The 9,281-nt window shown below is 32.4% G+C and overlaps 1 long non-coding RNA gene across 1 annotated transcript; it reads left to right on the top strand.

Annotated features, from left to right (window-relative positions):
* Window positions 1-7,397: 7,397 nt before the first annotated feature.
* Window positions 7,398-8,044, top strand: LOC127868534 (uncharacterized). The gene is made up of 2 exons (XR_008044168.1): window positions 7,398-7,506; window positions 7,879-8,044. It is a non-coding gene; the product is annotated as an uncharacterized LOC127868534 (long non-coding RNA).
* The last annotated feature ends 1,237 nt before the right edge of the window (window positions 8,045-9,281 follow it).

Raw genomic sequence — 9,281 nt, 5'->3', positions numbered from 1 at the left:
CAAAATCCCCAGGAATCCCCGAGATCCCACGAAATCCCCATTAATATTGTTTATTTATCGAAAAAACTGCGTATTTTAATATAGATTGTTGCGAAATACACTGAAATCACTAATGAAATATTGTTTTATATCAAAGTTTGATTTCGGGGATTTCGGTAGGAATTCGGTATATCCACATAGCGCATTTTGTAATTCCGGTTTTGTCAAACTTGCGAAACTTTTTCGTGATTTAATAAAAAAACTAGATTTTTCCCAGGTATAACACCTACGCCAACAGGTAGATCGCATTCTTGTCCATATTCATGTCAAATTTCAGCAAAAGTTACCGACCAGTTTTCAAGGCGCTCAAATTGCGACTATATGCCTCAACTTAATGAAACTTAGCCCCCTTTATCATTCGTTCGAATGAACGTCATCAATGATGACGTCCAATACATCACTCATTCCATACGAAAAAAAAATGGGTATGAAAAAAATGTGGGTAGGAAAAAAAAACAATTTGGTTACGAAAACAAATTAGAATACGAAAAATATAGGGAACGAAAAAAATTAGGGTACGAAAAAAACTATTTGGGTACAAAAGAAATGGGTACGAATAAAAGTTTTGGTACGAAACAAATTTGGCTACGAAAAAAATGGGTACGAAACAAAATTTGGGTACGAAAAAATTTGGGTACAAAAAACATTTCGGTACGAAAAAGATGGGTACGAACAATTTTTTGGGACGAACAAATGTGGGTACGAAAACCATTTGGGAACCAAAAAAATGGGTACGAAAAAAAAATTGAGTAAGACAAAAATTGGGAACGGACACATTTGGTACGAAAAAATGGGTACGAAAAAAATTTGGGTACGAAAAAAATGGGTACGAAAAAAACTTTGGGTACGAACAAATTTGGGTACGAAAAACATTTGGGTATAAAAAAAATGGGTACGAAAAAAAATTGGGTACCAAAAAAATTTGGGTACAAAAAAAAATTGGGTACGAAAAAAAAATGGGTACGAAAAACATTTGGGTTCGAAAAAAAAGGGGACAAAAAAAGAATTGTGTACGAACAAATTAGGGTACAAAAAACATTTGGGTACGAACAAAATGGGTACGAAAAAAAAATGAGGGTACGAAAAAAATTTAAGGACGAAAAAATGGGTAAAAAAAAATAGGTACGAAAAAAATATGGTTACGAAATATGGGTACGAATTTGTTTCTATTTAAAATCAAATGATGACGTCAATATAGCACTCATTCCATAAAAACCAGGAGTCAATGACCCCTGGACTGAAATTTTGAGGAGTCAAATTGAAAAATTCTGGGGTCAATTTTGAAGTGCGTTAATTGTGTTTTTGTCTGTATTATTCAATTTTTTTAGATAAAAACATGCTCCAAGAGTTACACAATACAAATGTATCTAAAAAAGTTATACTGCGTTATTAAATAAAAATACCATGATACATAACACAGCATATTTTAATGAATTGGTACGCAAAGATAAGGACAAAATATCAATAATTTGTGCGAACAATATCGACTTTAAGTTTTTCAAAAACAAAACATGTTCATTTTACAACTTTTATTATTTCTATCACTATACTATGTTTATTTGTTAAAACAATAAATGCTCATTAAAATCTACTTCATCATAACACATTTAAGTAATTTAAGATATGTACCTGTAGCACCTTTTCATCACATATTTATCCTTGTTATATTATCATCATCCCTATGAAAGCTTTTGTACAAAAACACAATCTAAATGCATGTATATCTATTGCTGTTTATCCGAATACTATACATGTCGGAAATATATACACTTAAGAATGCCTTACCAGTAGTAGTTTAACTTTAATAATCCAAAATTTCCTTGTTGTTATCTGGTTTAAGAAACCTTATTTAATGTTCGTTAAATCCAATTAATGCTATCTCCATCATTGAATCACCATTACTTGTAATTTGAATTGTTGTTGTTGTTTGAATCGCCATATTTTTAATTGAACGCGGGTTTAATGTTAATTTACAATACGTCCGCCAATTACAATGTCAAAGGTCAAGACGTTGCAATTTAATTCTACTCGGATAATTTATATCTAATTGAGAAAATGTGTTTTCTTAATGTCAGGGTTTTTTTTGGCCCGATTTTATAGCCGAAATTCGGCTATGTTCCCAATCCCAAAAAGGATACTTTTTTCCCAAAATGTGACAAAAAATTCCCAATTTCCAAAAAAACAACAAAAAAAAACATGATTATAAAGAGTTATATCAAATTTAGTATTTCCCTAATCAGTGGACTGTTTGTTTGGAATAAAAAGGCTAATGAATTTTATTTTCCCAATTTCATGAAAATGCCGATAAAATTCCCAATTCCAAAGCCATGGGCTATCTTCCCAAAAAGTGGGAAAAAAACCCTGAATGTTTATGTGTAGTATTATGACTTGAGAGTATAAAAAACAACGCCCGGGGTAGACCTCTATTCCCTCGATTATAGACCGAGTTTCAAATACTGAAACATTAATTTTGATAAGGAGCACTGGCGGATATATTACCATGGAACTGGAGATGTTAACTGACTGACCCTCGGGTTAAATTTTTGATGCGTCAAAATGACACACGGCAGAAAAAAGGGTTGCGTCAAAAATGAGTCATTTTTAATTTGCTCGCGTCAAATCGCAGGATTCTGCTTCTATTGAAATCGCTGGTCCAATATTTGTTTTGAAGTTAAATATGCATACCGATGTTGATGAAGATTAGACTAACAGTGTAACTTCTGTGGTATAAACATGCTTTTTGTTTGTTTAATATATTAACCAATTTTGTTAGCTCAAATGACCCAGTGTCAAACTTGGCTGAGATTTAATTTATACAAATCTTCTGACCAAACTTCATTAAGATTTGCGCATAAATTTAAGAAAGCGAAACAGTTTTTCAAATTCAGCCAAGTCATCATTAGAACAAATGACCTGACCAAGTTTCTTGAAGGATGCACAGTAAATGTGATTTCTAGAGTGGTAACAAGATTTTACTATAGCCACTGGCCCATATAAAGAAAACTGCTATGCCCTCAACGGCCATGGTTTTAAACCGACAGAACATTTTTAACTATACCCAGAATTAATAAAACCTTATCAAACATTAGTAATTTGAATGACTATACATGTATTAAACACCCCAAAAAACTCATGAATGTAAAATCAAACCCCGTTGTTGTTTACTTTTCAACCCCAGTTTGTGAGAAATAAATGGGTTTCTAAAATTTATCGCATGGAAATGGTATATACAATACTAATAATTCAACTTGTCATAAAAAATTCGAGTGCACAATTATACTTACAGAGTAATCTGTCATATCTATTACCTGTCAATAATACCCGAAAGGGGAGTTAGACAGTATACAGTCTTGGCCAAACATGGCCGGACCGACGGCCTGTCTGTCAAATTTACAGGACTGATTGTCCGGTAAAAAAAACAAAAACAAATTCATAGGTTTGTATAGGTTTGTTTATGGCTCTGAATGTTTTCTGAGGTGCAAAAATAGCAATAGCGTCTTTATACACGTGCTTTTCCGTACCAACGCTCTTTGTGCTGACGGAATTTTCCGAGGGCACCTGATTGCATGGTCTATTTATGTGCATCTTAAAATGCGGGTCAGGACGGTCCAAATCCATGACGGCCTAGTCGCTTGACAAGATAATCATAAATCTGATTATTACAATTTAATCAATTTGTGTGGTTTTAATAGCAATAGTAATGTATAATAATGATCATTGTCATTCAAACCGTTATTATCTTGGCTATCAATGTCCATGCGTGAAACAGGCCGGTTGTCATTTATCGAGGCCGTTGTAAGTTTAGGCTGTATTGACCAGACTAATACCTGACATGCGCGCTAAGCATAGCTTAGACTAAAGCCACACACTTTGAAATGAAATACATGTTAATCAATACATAAAGATGCAATTTGAAAGTGTGCAAAATTGTCATTAAATCTATAGCCTTACATGTGTATATTCTAATTGGCATAGATAAAATTAAATCTATAGCCTAGTTAGAAAATAATATATTATTGTTTAAATGGTACCGCTTTTAAACCGAAAGTAGGATTTGTAGACATATATGTCTATTTCGACAAATGCAATTATTTTTAAGTTTTAAAGCGCAAAAAAGACTGATTTCTACCTTGTAATCACCAGATATATTCTAAATGGCAAAGATAAAAATATGTTTATTATTTATACATAAATTTACTATGCCATGCAGTTAATTTTTAGGTGTGTGGCTTTAAGTCATTTACAAAGTTGAGCATATATAATCATTTTTCTACAAATAAATCATCCTCTGAAGCCCCCACTGAGATTCAAACTCAGACCTCTTTCCTCTGTGAAGGAAAGTATTCTATCTTGAAATACAAGGGCATGTAAGAGGAAAGTTAGCTATTTTAAATCTATCAACAAATAGATTTGAACAATATTTATATGTTATTAAAATATGCAAACATCCCATAAGTTTATTTTTCACATGACCTTCAAAACAGAACAGACATCTCTGAATCTGCAATACATTACATTCTTAAGTGTTAACAAGGTAAATGTTACGACTAACAACAGACGACACACAAAAGGCGATCACAAAATCCAGAGTTTAAAAGAATTTACGATACACGAGATACGTATTTCATACTTGACAAGAGCGAAGGAGTCATAAAAAAACTTAATTTATTATTAACAACCAATTACCTCAATTTTAACTTAAACCCAATGCTTTAAACAATAAAGTTACAATGATATGAACTTCCATTTTCTGTTCTTCCTTCCCTTTCTCAAATTTTATTTAAAATCACACTATTTTTTAATTATAAAAGTATAAAATGCTAACCATTCTGACCTTAAACACAATATGGGAAACCGTACAACCAACTTGTCGTCATTAAAGTCCAGAGTTTACATGAAATTATGTTACACGAGATATGTATTTCATACTACACTACGCGACCCGTTATTTTTTCCGCGATTCTCGCATCACCGCATGTACATGTAACATATATTATGTATACACTTACATTATACATTGCAATAATAAAGCTTTTGTTGTTGTTGTATACAATGGGCGTATTAGCTAAAATACTCCCGTTCCGACATGAATTTGATGAAGTAATGTCGGAAGCTTTAACGGCTCCAAATTAATATAACAGCGCAGAATGATCATGCAATAATTATTGAACATAACATGTAAACATTATTTAAATATATTCCAGGCCCAAATACACTACCACTTTTCAAATTCCATATTGTTGCCATATACATGTAGCACTGTCTAAATTGAAAGTTGCATAGTGTTTCGTCATTGGTCGGTTATAAATACCTTGTTTCTCTATACATGGTATTTGATTTAGACAAAACTAATAATTTGGTAATTTACGAGAAATATGATATAAGCTTTTTAAATACGCTCGTCCCGCATTATGCACTGTACTCTTTACACTTCTGAAAAATGGCGTAGTCATATGGTTCTGTTAATGAAATTCTCAGACATATTTACCGATATAAATGTGACGAATCACACGAAATCGCGGTGATTTTCCACTCAAAAAGCAAACTGTCCGCCTTGACTCCGCAAATTAGGCAACAATCACGGGTCTCGTAGTGTATACATTGTATATACAGAAGCGAAGGAGTCATAAAAAAACTAAATTTAGTATTAACAACACGCTTACATGTACATCAATTTTAACTTTAATCCTTTGCTCAAAACAATAAAGTTACAAAGATATGAACCTCCAATTTTGGTCATCCTTCTCTTTCTCAAAATTTATTAAAAACCACACTATTTTTTTTTAAATTTGTGTATCAAATGCTAACCATTCTTACCTAAAACATGATTAAGGAAACCGAAATCTTTACGCAGCGAGTTATTTATTCTTATGGAAGATTAAATTATGCATGACAAAAATACAATCGGAAATATTTTACAATCTTTTGATGCTTTAAAAAATATTTTACTGTTAAATAAAATAACACGTCTGATTTGTCGTCATTAAAATCCAGAGTTTTAATGAAATTACGTTACACAAGATACGCATTTCATACCATATTAGAGCAAAGGAGACATAAAGAACTAAATTTAGTATAAGCAACACGCTTACCTAAATGTAAACTTTAATCCAATTCTAAAAACAATAAAGTTGCAAGATACAGTAACATGCACGCACTTCCATTTTCTGTGATTTTTTTGCGTTCCATTTCTCAAAATTTATTTACAACCACACTAATTCTTAATTACATTTGTATACGATGCTTAACATAACAAAGCCGTAATCCTGTCGCTGTAAGTTATTTTATTCCTATGAAAATTTAAATTATGCATGGCAAACACAAAATCCAAAATAATTTTGGATTCTTTCTATGCTTTAAAACATATTTAACTGCACGACTGACTTGTAGTCATTAAAATCCAGAGTTTAAATGAAAATACGCCACACGAGATATAGCTGTATTTCATATCAATTCATGTGTGCTGAACAAAGGGGCAATTATACACTAGGCTTACAATGCTCAAACCAAAAGGTTCCAAATTGTTGCAAACAAATAAATTAAACATTCACATTTATCAATTATAATTACAAGCTATTTGTTTTTGTACTGCTATATATTGTGGTGTGGTCAACTTATGAGAGAATCAGGTGAACCACTGCCCTAATCAGAAATCAGTCTGAATTAATGTTACTCAGCTTTACATATTCTACTAATTATTAATTAAATAAAAAAATTAAATCTTGACTAGCAACCCCAGCTAATCTCCGATAATCCCACATTTTATCTGGAAAACTGTGAAAAGTCTACACCGCCTGTGGCATTTTGGGGATTAAAATTACATTTGTTGATGAATATTTTTATAATTGGTCTCATTTTAAAGCTAATAAAATTCTCTACAAAATGCATGTTTTACTTTTGTATTTTACCCACTATAACCCAGTTTTATCTGTTAATAAACAATAAATATTATGGTTTTTCGCTGTTGCGCGTGATTTTCAACTTTCATGCACTCGGCGCGTGGCACATGTACTCTTTGTTCCTATTCGCGGGTGACTTAAACTTTATGAATATTAATGAGATTGACGAATCCATTTAGAAAAGTTCACGACCTCCATTCATGACTTTGATGCAAATTTTTAAGTTCATCCGAACCGAAGATATAGTCCCCTAAAGTGTCGCCGATTTTTTACAAAAAGTACTGATTTCCGAACTATGCATCATATATCATATTGTAGGGAATGTTCTGAAGTTTAATTTGATATAAAAATCTTTTGTCGGAAACAATAGGAACCCTCCCGCATTTTAAGCCGAACGTAGTAATTTATTCAAATTTACTCCGGTCACGCGGCGACCTCGCTTTTCACCATTGACCGCCATTTTGATTAACTGATTACGCATCGTAAACACGTTTTTCTATCGACGATTTTGAGCATGTTACCGATAGAAAACATCTTCATGTGGTTCATCTTTATTCTAAATACAAAGGTGAGTTCTAGAAACCTTGATTTTGACTCGATTAATTATTTATTTCAGTGCAAATATGTAATTTCGATGTAAGGACGGGCACTTGCTCGTGCGATCGAATCGTAGGAAAACCAACCCCGTGTTACTGGTATGAAATGCCCTCAAAGGTGTTTTTATCCGTAAATTATATGTATGAAAATAAGTTTTCTTAAGTATCTAAACAATCGTTGACATGATTAAATCGATAAATTTGCCCCGACGTTGTAGAAATTGTCCAAATGTGCATATCCCCACTGGCCTGTGAGAATGTTTTTGCACTGTAAAAGTTGCATATTAACATGATTTATACATGTACTGATGATGTAGGTCTGACTTTTCTTTCCTTTTTTTCAGTAGATCTAGGAAGTCAATGGCAGACTACCCAGGACCATTCTGTCATGAAAATGGTATAACAACCTCTCTTTAGAAGAAGGCAGAAACCTTGTAGCCTATAAACAGGCAGAAGAATGGACTCATTCTTGAAATAAATACTTTTATAGAAAAAATGGGGAAATTTCAACTGTGTTGTTCAATTTACTGTGTCATCTTAACCCTTCATTCAAAGCATCAACAGAAAAATATGTCAAAACCAAAGTTTCAAGAACATGTGACCAGAAAAAAAACTTGTCAATTTAAAGAAAAGTGCCCGGTGAAAAATTGTGAAAGACTTGATGAATCTAAATGCAGAATTTTAAATTGTAATGCATATGTTGCAATTGCATACCAGGATGCTTGGTATCCTGGTATGGATTTTAAAGTTAAAGATAAAGAAAACTTTGTGGTTAAATTCATGACTACCACCAGAAAACTTGGCCAGTACAAATGGCCTCTACGAGAAGACATTCAGACGGTTCAGAAACAATTCCTAATTTCTGCTGGATTTGTGCCCGACTGTTTGAATTTTGAATGGTTATGGAATGTGAAAGAGGCACCAACAAAAGACAACATATATAAGAAATATTCATAGATTTATTTCAAGGATTAGAAAGTTATAGAATGTGTGCATGTCCCCGTCCCAAAACGATGAAAAGACATTCCGCCCCCCCCCAAACACCTGTGAAAATTTTATTAGAGAGTTAAGACTAAATTAGTTAAATTTGCTTTTAAAAACCGGTTTCCATTTTAAGTAATTCCAATATTGCTTTTGAGTGAATAAATGTGTTAATTGTAGATATTTTAGCCTGATGCCTTTCGAAAAAAGATAATGTCTCTAATAAAATTATGTCTCTAATAAAATTATGTATATGCTTCCTAAATGTGTTGATCATTACCATGTGTGTATTAATAACTAAAAGGGTTTATAATACTTTAATGAACAGAGTATACATTGATCTACAAATGTTCCAAATTTCATGAAGATATCTCTAAAAATAAAAAAGTTATGGCAATTTTACTATGTAAAAATGTATGAACTTGAATTTCCGGTGCCGCGAATGTCGCGCTTCCTTGTTCACTTTATATAGGGAGAAAATTCAGAATTAGTGCGCATTTTAGCAATATTCAAATTCCCATAACTTTTTTATTTTTTAAGATATTTTAAAAAGAAAAACTGTTCTGAAAAGCTCTTAAAGAGCTCTTTTCAAATATGCAATTGCCTTTAAAAACAGATGTTGATGAAAAATTAGCTGGGGTTGCTATCTTGACAGAACCTTGTCAAGTTGACGATGCTTATAATTTGAGAAGTTAATGATTTATAATCATCGAGGGGGGTATTCCAGACGTAAAACATTGCATCATTACATGGAAAACAGCTGCAC

Source organism: Dreissena polymorpha, chromosome 2 (genome assembly GCF_020536995.1).
Source record: "Dreissena polymorpha isolate Duluth1 chromosome 2, UMN_Dpol_1.0, whole genome shotgun sequence".
NCBI lineage: Eukaryota > Metazoa > Mollusca > Bivalvia > Myida > Dreissenidae > Dreissena > Dreissena polymorpha.
This window is presented reverse-complemented; position numbering and strand designations above follow the sequence as displayed.